Source organism: Colobus angolensis, unplaced genomic scaffold, assembly GCF_000951035.1.
Source record: "Colobus angolensis palliatus isolate OR3802 unplaced genomic scaffold, Cang.pa_1.0 Scaffold181, whole genome shotgun sequence".
In the NCBI taxonomy this organism is placed as follows: Eukaryota; Metazoa; Chordata; class Mammalia; order Primates; family Cercopithecidae; genus Colobus; species Colobus angolensis.
In genome coordinates, this window is record NW_012114944.1 from 5,559,585 (window position 1) to 5,574,296 (window position 14,712).

General features: G+C 35.8%; 1 protein-coding gene across 3 annotated transcripts in view; it reads left to right on the top strand.

Annotated features, from left to right (window-relative positions):
- Window positions 1-14,712, top strand: part of STX17 (syntaxin 17) — a 68,832-nt gene that overhangs the window by 22,791 nt on the left and 31,329 nt on the right. The gene's annotated exons all lie outside the window — the stretch shown is intronic.

Below are 14,712 nucleotides of genomic sequence, written 5' to 3' on the forward strand. Positions count from 1 at the left end.
ATTTATCTCTTTATTACTAAATAACATGTGTAGACTGATATTTCTTGATTAATCAGGTTTAGATTTTTTTTTTCTTGTGGTAGGTAAAGCTCTAGCTTCCCACCTTGCTCTCCTACTTCCCTTCCCCTATATAATTACATATATTACAATTTTTGGTTAAATTAATATAAACTCATTATATGGATTATGGAGATACTGTTTTCTGGTAAGTCAAATAGTGAAATACAGTACCACCTTTTACTTTTTAAAAAGTTAATAATTGCCTCATTTTTTAGTTGCCTGGCTTTCTGTGTGTCTGCGGTTAATTTTCTCTAAATGCTCCACATCTATGTCACATGCTATCAGTATTATTTCTTTTTCTTTCCTTTTTTTTTTTTTTTTTGCGACAGAGTCTCACTCTGTTGCCCAGGCTGGAGTGCAATAGCGCAATCTCGGCTCACTGCAACCTGTGCCTCCTGGGTTCAAGCAGTTCTCCTGCCTCAGCCTCCCGAGTATCTGGGACTACAGGCGCCCACCACGCCTGGCTAACTTTTGTATTTTTAGTTGAGATAGGGTCTCACCATATTGGCCAGTCTGGCCTCAAACTTTTGACCTTGTGATCCGCCTGCCTTGGCCTCCCATAGTGCTGGGATTACAGGCATGAGCTACCGCACCTGGCCAATAATATTTCTTATATGCTCAAATATATCAGTTCCATTCTTTATTTTAAAGATTTTCTTCTGAACTCTTCCTCCCCCTACTTCCTATGTGGACTTTCAAGGCTTGTGCAGCTCCTGTTCTGGGACTTTCCTTGGCTGCTTTTGTGTGTTTACATCTCTATTTTCCTAGGTATTATGCCCTCCTCATTTTTGGTTTATTCTGTTGTTTTATTGGAGTAGTCTTGCAGTAGCCCTCTAATTAAGGGTACCTGGGAGATAAATATAAGTAATTGTATTTCTTAAAAAAATGCTTTTGTTTTCTCATGATATGTGATTGCTAATTTCACTAGATACAGAATTCTAGTTGGAATTCTCTTTCAATATTCAAGCCTTTATTTTTTGTTTATACTTTAAAAAGCTAGTATGATATCATTTCCCAGTTTTTTGTTTTGTTTTGTTTTGTTTTTTGTTTTTTGAGATGGAGTCTCGCTCTGTCGCCCAGGCTGGAGTGCAGTAACACAATCTCTGCTCACTGCAATCTCCACCTCCTGGGTTCAAGCAATTCTCCTGCCTCAGCCTCCTGAGTAGCTGGGACTACAGGTGCATGCCACCACACCCAGCTAATTTTTCTATTTTTAGTAGAGACGGGGTTTCACCATGTTAGCCAGAATGGTCTCAATCTCTTGACCTTGTGATCCACCCACCTCAGCCTCCCAAAGTGCTGGGATTATAAGCGTGACCTACCGCACCCAGCTGATTTCCCAGTCTTTGTATAGGTCCTGGTTTTGTTTGTTTTGTTTTTTCCCTCTGTGGGAGCTTTTGTGATTAGTTCATCCCTGGTATTCTGAAATTTGATGATGATGTCATTGTGTTGGACTGTTTCTTTCTAAAAATTCATGTTCTTTAGTTCTGGGTAATTTTCTTAGATTTTTCTTTGGTCATTTATTCTGTGTGTTCTCATTTTGCTGTTGTTTTTTTTTTTTTCTTTAATTCTAAAGGTCAGCAAACTGATTCAGAGGCTATGTCTGGCCTCCGTCCATCCCATTTGCTTACACATTTCTTTGGCTGCTTTCACACTGTAACAGCAGAGTTAAGTAGTTGCAACAGAGACTGTATGGACTACGAAGCCTAAGCCATTTACTCTCTGGTTCGTTGCAGAAAAAATTTGGCAGTCCCTGTTCTGTTGGGTGTTGGAACTCTTGGGTTGCTTGTCCGATTTTCACTCTATTTTCTGAAAGATTTCCTCAGCTTTCTCTGTAACTTTTTCCTTTTAATTCTTTTTTTCTGCTATTATGATATTTAGTTTACAAGAGCTTTTTCTTGTTCTCTTTTCCTTTCTTGATAGCATTTTGTCTATAGGTGTAATAGGTTTTTTTGTTTGCTTGTTTTTCTGAGATATTAAAAACTAGATTGCTTGTCTTCTGGTGGACTTCACTTAAGGGTGCTTGGGCAAACTGGCATTTTCCTTAGGGATACCTCCAAATATCAGTATCTGGAGGTTGTTCTTATTTAGTTTTCTGAAGAAGAATTCTCATTTTCCCCCTACGGCAGGTAGGTGCTTATCTTACAAAGTTATAGAGGCAGATTAGATAAAGACTTTTGGGCTTTCTTCTCAGTGCAGGCTTTTTAGCCCGGTGCCTGGTGTTTCTGAATCTAGAGTCAGTTGCTCCAAAGAATACATCTGTGGTCCTCTTGAATTCAGAAAGGTTATTATAGCTGCAGTATGGTGATTAAATTGTGGTAAAATGAAATGAATTCAAGAGATCATTAGGAAGGGTTACAGAGGTCCAAGAAATAGATGTTAGTAGCTTAGAGATAGTGGAGATGAAGGAAAACAGATTGATTCGAGATTTAGATGGAAATTTGACTTATCTCTCTATAGCTGTATTTAATGCTTGCTAACTAGATTATAGTCCTAACAAGTAGAGACTATGTCTCCACTATTTGTATATTCTGCAGCACCTGGTGCCCAGCAAGATTTGGTGTCTATTGAATGGTACTGAGCATGTTAATGATTTAATGAGATTATTATGACTTAGATTTCTTACCATCTTCACTGTTTAATCTATCATTTAAAAATCACATGATTTGGTTGAGACATTGGCTATGGTCAAAGTATTTGTTTACTGACTTTTAAAATTTGCATGTATATTTACTATATTGACCTCCATCTGGCATAAAAGATTTATGGGTGCCATTAGAGTAGTAAGATTGAAGCTATTGTTAGATACAGATATTTGGTGAGTTTTATTCATATTTGCTCTGAATTTTGTGTATAGATTTCTACTTTGCTAGTTAGTGTAAAAGTTACTTTGGGACAAATAATCTCATCAACAATAATCACAGATTTTCTAGATCTATCATCATTAGATTTACATAGTAAGAGCTATATTGTCACATTCATTATGGTGTCTTGATAAGAAGTTCTCAATTTAAAAATAGTTTAAATTATCAGTCTTTTATGGTTCCTACTTTGGTGGCTTGTTCAAGAAATCCTCTCTTGGAGGATTCAAGAAGATATTTCTTTATATATTTGAGTGTTTTAAATATTTTGCTTTTAACATTCAAGTCTTTAATCCATCTGGAATTGGTGGTGTGAGATAGACATCAATAAAATTTTGTTTTATTCCATCTTGAAAAATCACTTGTATGTCACTATTACTTGATTTCTGTGGTGCTACTTCTGAGGCATATTATAATTCCAGAGTTGCATGTAATTCCATATGTCTCTGATCTTTATTTTCTATTCCATTTGTCAGTCTATTCTGTACCAAATTCCACATACTATCTTAATTATGACAGTTTTAAGATAAAGCTTGATATCTGATTGTACAATACTTCCACAGTATGCTTCCTTTTCAGGAGTGTTTTGGCTATACTTGGCTCTTTATTCCTCCACATGAAATTCAGAATCAGCTTTTCAAAGTCCATACACAATCTTGTTGGGAAGTTGGGAGTTGCATTGGTAGAGGAAACTGACATATTTACAATATCTAGTTTTCCTACCTGTGAATATGGGATGTTCTTGCATTTGTATTTATCTTCTTTAATATTTTGGAATCTTTATAGTTTTTTGCATACAGGTTGTGGTAGACTGTATTTTCTGAAGATACCCACAAAAATATCTCCCATTCCACATGGCCTTTTACATTATGACCTTGCTACTCCCCCACCAATAGGTGGAGTCTAATTCCCCTTCTCTTGAATCTGGACAGAAGTAAAGCTGCTTATTTGTTGACTTGCTAGTTTAATTTAGAACACATTGTAATTGCATTATTTTCCCCATTTTTGTCACTTGTCATACAAAAGTGCAAAAGGAATATTTTACAAAGCTGTGTCTTCCTGGGCTCTCCTTCCCAAATACTTAATATTTAGTAACAACACTAATTGATAATAGAGGATTCTGAAAAGTATATCACAGTTTCTTCCTTGAAGGAACTTACCTAGACAGGAATTCACAAAACTTAAGTATTTAAACAATATTTTAAAACCTTAGTAAAAGTTAATGTAAGTCAGATAGGATTAATTGACAATTGCGTTATAGAGACCAATAAATGATATAGTACCGGCTATCTGGATGCTAGATAAGGGGTATTATCCTCATTTTTCAGATACTACAAAGCTGAAGAGATTTAGTGTTTGTCTAAGAAGTAGTAGGAAACCACTTTATCTGGCATACTGTCAATGCTCTTAGTTGGCACTTAATAAGAATCTTTAATGAGAACCCATTCTAGTGTTATATTCTAGTGTTTTTATTTTAATCTGGAAACATTTTGAATAATAATTCAGGTGGATAGGGACTCGAGTGCTACACTTAATACCTATATAAGATGTTCATTAGATATTTATTAAATAAATGGACGGAGACCTTTTTCTCTATTGATTTTTACTCTTTTTGGTGGTTTAGTTGATGCTTGTTAAGCTATATATATTCTTTTTGGTGACTTTTGATGTTGAAGTAAGTGTGAAGTCATTATATTAGTATCAGTGCCTTAAGTATAATAGTTAGGTAATGAAAGTATAGTCCAGATTTATTTTAATTAAATAGCTATGACTCTGGAGCCCTTGGCAATAAATTATATGCTGTCTAGAATGTGTTGACTCTAAGTTATTTAAATGTTTACCAGTGGACTTCTGCTCTGTGTTTGTAAAGAAATCAGATTAATTATTATGATACCAAATGTTTTCTGCTGTACACAATTTGTTCTCAAAATTACATGTTGTAAAAACACATTAAGAATCCTTAAATCAATATTTTAAAAAGGCAAATATATGCATAGCCACTCTTAATCATTAAGTACATATTTAGCCATTTTTCAGAATTTTCAATTAACTTAAAATAATTACTTTTTACAGTTATCCATATAGATAAGTATATATTTGAGTATATTTTTTAATCTTTAGACAGAAGTTTTGGGACATTTCTGAAAGAAGGAAAAAAGCCATAAGTAGTTATAACATTTAGTTATAAAACCAAAGAGAACAAAAGAGAGAAGTTGTTTTTAATTTGTTGAAAGTGTAGCCATAAGGCTGGGCACGGTGGCTCAAGCCTGTAATCCCAGCACTTTGGGAGGCCAAGACGGGCGGATCACGAGGTCAGGAGATCGAGACCATCCTGGCTAACACGGTGAAACCCCGTCTCTACTAAAAACTACAAAAAAAAAAAAAAAACTAGCCAGGCGAGGTGGCGGCGCCTGTAGTCCCAGCTACCCGGGAGGCTGAGGCAGGAGAATGGCGTGAACCCGGGAGGCGGAGCTTGCAGTGAGCTGAGATCCGGCCACAGCACTCCAGCCTGGGTGACAGAGCGAGACTCCGTCTCAAAAAAAAAAAAGAAAGTGAAAGTGTAGCTATAGTTAACAGTTTACTATTTGTGCACTGCAAAGCTTGTTAAGTTGATATATGTTCTTTTTAAAAAACTTACATCAGCGATTATAGACCCCTTGATTAACTGCTGGATATTTCTGAAAATTTTCAGAATTTGGTACAATATCTGCTCTTCTGACCTGATTATTAGAAAAGCAGAAGCATTTGAACATTTACTGTGTTCTAGATACTCTTCTAGACACTGGGCATACAACTGTGGCGGTGGCAAGTGGAGAGAACAGAGATTTTTAAAAAATAAACAAATATGTAATATGTTAGATGATTATAAATGCCATGAAGAAAAGTAAAGCAAGTTAAAGGGAACAAAGAATCACAGAAGGTGTTGAGTGTTCTTTTAAATAAATGGTGTTTGTGGAATGCTTCTGATGACATTTGGGCAGAGATCTAAAGGAAGTGAAGGCATAAACGATGGGGAATAGAATTGCCAGGCAGAGGGATGACTCTGAGGTGAGAAAATGTGGCATAGTCAAGGAATAGTAAGGAGGTCAGTGTGGCTAGTGTGAGCAAGGAGAGTACAGGCGATGAAGTCAGAGATCAAGAGGGTCAGATCATGGAGAGCCTTGCAGGATATGGTATCTCAGAGTTAGTAGACAGCTTTTGGAAGTTTCTGAGGTTCTTCCACTCTGCATAAATATTTTGAAATTCATTTATGTTGTAATGTGTGTCAGTGTTTAATTCCTTTTTATTATTGAATAGTATTCTGTTGTATGGCTATACCACTATACCACTGTTTGGCTATTACTAATAAAGCTGCTATGAACATTTGGGTACAAGTATTTCTGTGGACAAAGGATTTCATTTACTGTGGGTAAATACTTAGGAGTAGAATGGCTAGAACATATAATAGTTGTTTTTTAGGAAACTGCCAAGTTGTTTTCCAAAATGATTGTATCATTTTATATTCCCACCAGTTCCTCCATTGTCCTTGCAAACAGTTAGTATAGTCATCCTTTTAAATTTTAACCATTCTAATTAAGTCTGTAATGGTATCTCATGATTTTAACCTTCATTTGCTTAATGATTAATGATGTTTCTGTTTTCTTTTGAATTTTGATAAGTTAAAAACAACTTCTGTCTTTTGTTCTCTTTGGTTTTATAACTAAATGTTATAACTACTTATGGCTTTTTTCCTTCTTTCGTGAATGTTTTATTCCATTTTATCTCCTTGCCTTGCTAGCTAATACCTCTGTTATTTTAGTGGTTCCTTTAGGGTCTTTAATGTACATCTTATCACAGTTTATTTGCAAGTAGTATTATTCTATTTCACATATGTTTAAGAAACTTAACAATACACCTCTATTTCTCCTCTACCAGCCTATATGCTGTTATTCTCATATATTTAGCTTTTATACATCATATACTTCATAACATTTAAATAGGCATTTTTAAAAAGTGATTTAGATATTAAAGAAAAAAATCTTATATATGTACTGGTGTCATTTCCATTTTTAGTGTGCTTAATGCCTTTATGTAGATCCATATTTCCATCTGGTATGGTTTTCCTTTTGCTGGAAAGATTTCCTTTAACATTTTTGTTAAAGGGAGTGTGATTCTGCTGTGACGAATACTTTGAGTTTTTGTACATCTGAAAAGTTTTTATTTCACCATTGTTTTTAAAAGAAATTTTGCTCTATATACATTGACTTTTTTCTTTCAGTACTTTAAAGATGTTCAGCTGTCTTCTCACTTGCATTGTTTCTGATGAGAAATCTGCTTAATTCTTATCATTGTTCCTTTGTATGTAATGTGTCTCATTTCTCTCACTGCTTTTATGATTTTCCTTTAATCACTGGTTTTGGGCACTTTGATTATGATAGGCTTTGGTGGCATTTTCTTCGTGTCTTGTGCTTTGACTTTATCGAGCTTCTTGGACCTCTGGATTTATCGTTTGCATCAAATGTGGAAATTTTTTGGCCATTATTCATATATTTTTCTGTCCCCTCCCTTCTCTTTTCCTTCAAGGGCTCCAATTACACATATATTAGGTTGCTTGAAGTTATCTGACGGTTCATTGATGCTCTTTTAATTCTGTTTGATTTTTTATCTGTGTGTTTTATTTTGGATAGTGTCTATTGCCATGCCTTTATGTTTATTAGTCTTAGCAGCGGTAGTGTCTAGTCTGACATTAATCCATTCAATGTTTTCTTCATCTCACTCACATATTGTAGTTTTCTTCTCCAGAATTTTGATTTGAGTCTTTTTTATATCTTCTATTTATCTAATTAACTTTTTGAACACATGAAATACAATTGCAATAGCTATTTTAATATCTTTTTCTACTAATGCTAATATCTATGGCAATTCTATGTCAATTTCAATTCAGTGATTATTTTCCTCATTATGGGTGATGTTTCCTTGTTTCTTTGTGTCTAGTGATCTTCGATTGCGTCTCTTTTACTTTGGTAGGTGCTGGATATTTTTATGTTTTTATAAATCTTATGTTTATATAAAACAGTGAGCTTTGTTCTGGAGTGTAGTTAAGTTGCTTTGAAACTGTTTGATCCTTTAGGGTCTTACTCTTATGATTCATTAGGCTTAACTACAGCACTGCTTGGTCTGCGGCTAATTATTTCTCATCATGGGGGAAAACCTTTTTGAGTGCTCTACTCAATGCCCTGTGAATTAAGAGTTTTCCCATTTTGGCTAGTGGCAACAGGCACTGTCTCCAGTGTTGAGTGAGTGCTGGGTACTGTTCCCTCTAACTTGTTCAGGTGGTTCCCTCCCCAGCTTTGGGTAATTTCCTCACATACATGCGCTGATCATCAGTTCTTTGCTGAATTCTGCTATTTAGTCACCTCTAAATACCCATGTATCACTGATCCCTCTGCATATTTCCAGGGCTCTCTCTCCCTGTGCTGTACTCTCCTCTCCAGTTAAGTGAACTGTGCTCACCTTGGACAGAACCAGAAGTCATCTATTATTGTTTTGAAACTGCAAATATAGTATACTTAACAATTTTCTTTTCTGGGATAAGAAAACATTAGGATTAAGAAACATTTTGTGATCAAAATTTGAAACTAAATGAAAGAGTTGGAAATTGTTACTACTGTAATAGTTCACTGAAGAACATTAACTTGGCTTTTATAGAAATCTGATAAAGGCCAGGCGCAGTGGCTCACGCCTATAATGCTGACATTTTGGCAGGCCAAGGTGGATGGATCTCCTGAGCTCATGGGTTCAAGATCACCTTGGGCAACATGGTGAAACTGTCTCTACAAAAAATAGCAAAAAGTTAGCTAGGTATGATGGTGTGTGCCCTGTAGTCCAGCTGCTTGGGAGGCTCAGGTGGGAGGATCTCTTGAGCCTGGAAGATTGAGATTGCAGTGAGCCATGATCATGCCACTGTACTCCAGCCTGGGTGACAGCATGAGACCCTGTCTGGAAGGAGGGAAGGAAGGGAGGGAGGTAGGGAGGGACCTGATGAGAGGAAGGGAGGGAAGAAGGAAGGAAGCTACCAGCCTAGCTTTTTCTTCATAATAGTGATAATGTAGAACTTGTTGAGGTCACAGATTTCTGGGATCCACATTAGAGATGCTGATTCAGTAGATTTCGGACCACATTTGGAAAGATACTGCTTTGGAGAAACTATCGCAGTTCCGTAAGTACACGGATGCACAAAAATAAAATCAGCCATGGAATTTGTAGATGTGAGATGTGACTTTCATGATTTTACTAGGAAACACGTAGAACATTTGAGCTGTCTACTTTTTAATTTTTTAAAAGGGGGATGATTTAAAAGGGAGAAACAATAGAAAAGAGAGGGAATAAGGAGGAGAGTGGAGAAGCAAATGTAGTCGACTGGTTAGGAGAAAAGAAGAAACAAGGAGAAGCAAAACCGACAGAGAATGGAAAAGAAGATACAAGAGTAGATTCCAAAATTAATGCTATATGAGTTCTTTTAGTTTATTGTGAGATTTAGAGAAATTTATAACTTAAATTTTGCCTTAAAATTCTTAGGAGCTTATTAATCAGGATTTAGGATCCTTGACCTCTACTCTGATTGGCATAGGTTCTACAGAATCTCAGGAAGGACATTAAATCTAAAACACCTTCAGTTGTAAGACACACTGTTATTCTGTATACCTCTAAGAAAGAAAAAAGTACTGCCAGTTAACTATGCACAATGCTTTTAACCATTTATTTTAAGATACTTTCCAATTTTAGAGATGTTAAAATGTGGACAAGATACTGTATTCTAAAATTGATGAAATACAGTATTTAGAAGGCTTCACCCCCTACCTCGGTCTTTTCCCAATCTATTCTTCCTATTTAGTATGTTCTATTTTCCCAGTATTGTTTTTCAGAGACAGCACAAGTCTTCCCTCCTTGAGGAAGCCTACCTAGATCCTTACTGTATGATATGTTTCAGATTTCCTTTGAGCATGTTTCTTCCGCCCTTTTCATTTTGAATATTTCCCCATAATAGAGAATCAAAGCAAAATAGGAGTTACATAATTCTGCTTTCTCTGCATCATCTGCTAACACTGCACCATCTGCCCCAAGCAGTGGGCCTGAACTTTCTTTCTTGTTGTTATTCTACATGTATTTTTTAAGTCCTTTTTATTGTTCTTAACATTTTCTCATCAACCTCCACTCATTCTGGGCTCTTACTTTACTTACAAGATTCTCCTTGTTTTACAAGTCTCTTAAAATTCTGAACTTATCATAGCACACCTTACACAACAACCATATTGGATTATTTAGATGCCACTTTCTTTTCTTTCTTATCAGATTAACTTATTTTTTATTTTTTGAGAGGCAGTCTCGCTCTTGTCACCCAGGCTGGAGTGCAGTGGCATGATCTTGGCTCACTGCAACCACCACCTCCCAGGTTCAAGTGAGTCTTCTGCCTCAGCCTCCCAAGTAGCTGGGATTATGGGTGCCTACCACCATGTCCGGATAATTTTTGTATTTTTAATAGAGACAGGGTTTCACCATGTTGACTAGGCTGGTCTCAACTCCTGACCTCAAGTGATCTGCCCGCCTCGACCTCCCAAGGTGCTGGGAGTACAGGTGTGAGCTTAACTGTTTTTATAGTGTCAGATTAACTTGTTTGTATAGTGTAAGAATTTTACTTTTTTTTTTTGAGATGGAGTCCCGCTCTGTCACCCAGGCTGGAGTGCAGTGGTGTGATCTCAGCTCACTGCAACCTCCACCCTCCGGCTTCAAGCAATTCCCCTGCCTCAGCCTCCCAAGTAGCTGGGATTACAGGCGCATGCCACCACACCTGGCTAATTTTTTTGTATTTTTAGTAGGGATGGGGTTTCTTCATGTTGTCCAGACTGGTGTCAAACTCCTGACCTCAGGCAATCTGCCTACCTCGGCCTCCCAAAGTGCTGGGATTACAGGCGTGAGCCACCGCGCCTGACCTAGAATTTTACTTTTTAGAAACTTTATCTCTTTTTCAAAAAACTTTATTACAGTATGATTTCTGCTGTGGCATCATACAGCTTTTTTCTTTAAACTTGATCAAATTCTCTTTCCTAAAGAACTGCTAATCCTAGTGTTCCTTCTAATTCTTGTGAACTGCAAGATGGCATCATGGTTTCTCTCTCATGCGTCTCACTTCCACTTCATTATTTTATGCTTGTATGTCAGAATTAATTCCAAAGGAGTAGTTATTTTCATTATTTCTTCCACCTAATGAAACATGGAATGTTTCATATGCTAGTGACTTATACTTTTCTAGGGAAGAATTTTAGTTGGTTTCTTGATAGTTGGGAGATCCATGTTGTTGGACCACTACTTCGCCACTTTGTGGAAAGTGTTAAGAAAGCATTCATTCTTTTACCATATTGATTAAATCATATCATATACCAGGGACCAAACGTGGCCATTAGGATATTTGACAAAGAAATTACACACAATCCTCGTTCTTAGAAACTTTACAGTTTAGTTGAATGTTAATATCTTTATCCAATATACTTCCACAATAAAATTCCTACTCAGTTTTACCCCTACTCAAATGCTTCCACCTTGTTTCTGTCCTGAGGTTAATTGACCATACAAGGCAATATAGTATTATTTTCTGAAAGTATTATTTAAACTTTTTATTGTGAAATATAACTTACATATTCTAAAAAATGCCTAAAATATAAATATACACCTAAATAAATTATTATACTGTGAACACTCATGTATCACTACTCAGATCAAGAAATAGACAGTTGCTGGTATCCTGGAAGCCCATAGCCTCTTCCCAATTACAACCACCTTTTCCCCTGCAAAAGTAATCACTATCTTGATATATATGGTAAATACTTTGTACCTTTTCTGTATAATTTTAAAGCCAAAGTGTGTCCTTAAGACTGTAGTTTAATTTAGCCTGTTTTTGAACATTATATAAATTGAATTAAACAAGATATCCTTTGTGTCTGGCTTGTCATTTACCTATGTTTTTGCCTATAACAATAGTTCATCCATTTTCATTGTTGTATGCTATTTAATGAATATACCATAGTGTATCCATTCTGTTGATGGACACTTGAATTGTTCAGTTTATATTATAAATGCTATTAACATTCTTGTATATTTTTACACATGTGCACATATTTCTGTTGAGTATATTCCTAGGACAGGAATTGTTGGTTCCTTAAGCATACTTATTTTCAACTTTAGTAAGTAATGCCAAGCTATTTTCCGAAACAGTAATGTTAATTTTACATTCCTTCCAGCAGTGAATACAATACTGTGGGCACCACATCCTTACCAATACCAATATTTAGTATTGTCAGACTTTAATTTTAGCTGTCCTGGTGGGTAAGTTAATTGTGGTTTTAATTTACATTTACCTGATTATTCATGAGATTAACTTTTCATGTGTTTATGAGACATGCCCATTTAGAGTTCTTGCCTACATTTCTGTGGGTTGTTTGTATTTTTTTATATTGATTTGTAAGACTTCTTTGTATGTTCTGCCTATGACCCCTTTATCGGTCATATGTGTTGCAGTTATCTTCTGCCACTCAGTGGTTTACTTTTTCACTGTCTTAGTGGTGTTTCTTGATGACTAGAAGCTCATTTAATTTAAAGGTTATCAATCTTTTATAGTTGGTGATTTTGTGCCATGTGTACTTTTATTTTTATTTTTTAGAGAAGGGATCTCCCTTTGTCACCCAGGCTGGAGTGTAGTGGCACAATCATAGCTCACTGCTGTCTCGAACTCCTGGGCTCGAGGGTTCTTCTGTATTTAAGAAATCTTTCCTACCCAGGGTTACAAAGATATTCTTCTATTTAAAAGTGTTATTGTTTTGCCTTTCACATTTAAGTCTACAGTCCATCTGATTGATTATTGTATATGGTGTGAAGTGGTATATCCAACTGTGTGTTTTTTTTTTTTTAATAAGGATACCCAGATTACTAAGCCTAATGTTTTGAAAACTTCATTTTTTCCCCCAGCATTGCTCTGTAGTGCTACTTTTGTCATAAGTGCATATATGTTTGGTTTGTTTCTGGGCTGTTTCACTGTGTATTTGTCTATTCTTGCACTAATGCCATACTCTCTTAATTACTATGGCTCTATAATGAGTTTTGATTCTCCTACTTTCTACTTCAGAAGTGATTTAGATAGTCTCAGCCCTGTGCATTTTCGTATATATTTTAGAATCAGCTTATCAAGTTTCACCAAAACAAAACAAATTATCAATTAACCTTTTGTAAATTTATTTGAATTTATTGAATCCCTATATTTGTTTTTGTTTGTTCGTTTGTTTGTTTCTTTGTTTTGAGATGCAATCTCACTCTGTCACCCAGGCTGGAGTGCAGTGGCTCGATCTCCGCTCACTGCAAGCTCTGCCTCCCGGATTCAAGCGATTCTTCTGCCTCAGCCTCCCAAGTAGCTGGGACTACAGGCACATGCCACCTCTTCTGGCTGATTTTTGTTTTTGTTTTATTGAGTCGGAGTCTCACTCTGTCACCCAGGCTGGAGTGCAGTGGCGCAATCTTGGCTCACTGCAACCTCCGCCTCCTGGGTTCAAAAGATTCTCCTGCCTCAGCCTTCCGAGCAGCTGGGATTACAGGTACCCACCACCACACCCAGCTAACTTTTTGTATGTTTAGTAGAGACAGGGTTTCACCATGTTTGTCAGGCTGGTCTTGAACTCCTGACCTCAGATGGTCCACCCTCCTCAGCCTCCCAAAGTGTTAGGATTATAGGCATGAGCCACTGCACCCAGCCAGCATTTTTAATTTCCATTGTGATTTCTTCTTTGACTTGTGGGTTATTTAGAAATATGTCTTTCTTCATTATTGGACATGAAATATTTACAGATATATTTTATGAATGATTTCAAGTTTAATTTTATTATGATCAGAGTACATGGTCTGTATGATGTCGGTGTCAATATTTTTGAAATTTGTCAAAACTTCCTTTAAGACTCAATATATAATCCATTTTTATAAATGTTCTCCATGTGTATTTGTATGTTTTTTACATGTGTATTCTCACCTTGTTGGGTGTAGTGTTCTGTATAATTTATATATAGTTTGTGTTAAACTTATTGTTCAAATCTTCTATATTAACTTACATCCTTTTGTCCATTTGTTCTGTTAATTACATAAAGGCGTTAAAGCCTTCCCTTAAGATTGTAGATTTGTTTAAATTTTTCTTTATAGTTCTTGTCCGGTTTTGCATTATTATGTATTGTGGGTATGTTATTAGGTATACATAACTTAGGTATTATTATATATTCATGGTACAGGTATTATAAAGTGATTCTCTTTGTTTTCAGTAATGTTTTGGCTTTAAAGTCTGTTTTTTCTGATATTGCTACAGCAGGTTTTCTTTGGAGAGGAAATGTTAGGGTTAAAGTGATTTATCTTTTCATCTTTTTACATTGAACCTTTCTTTATGTTTTAGGTACAATCACTTAAGTTTTTTAAAATTCAGTCTATAAATCTTTATCTTGTAACTGGAATATTTATCTCATTTTTATTTAATGTAATTATTGATATATTTAGGTTTAAATCTTTCACCTTATTGTGTGCTTTCTATTTCTTACACATATTTTTAAAATCTCCATAATTACTTTCTTTTGTATTGATCTTTTTTTTTTTTTTAAATTATACTTTAAGTTCTAGGGTACATGTGCATAACATGCAGGTTTGTTACATATGTATACTTGTGCCGTGTTGGTGTGCTGCACCCATCAACTCGTCAGCACCCATCAACTCGTCCTTTACATCAGGTATA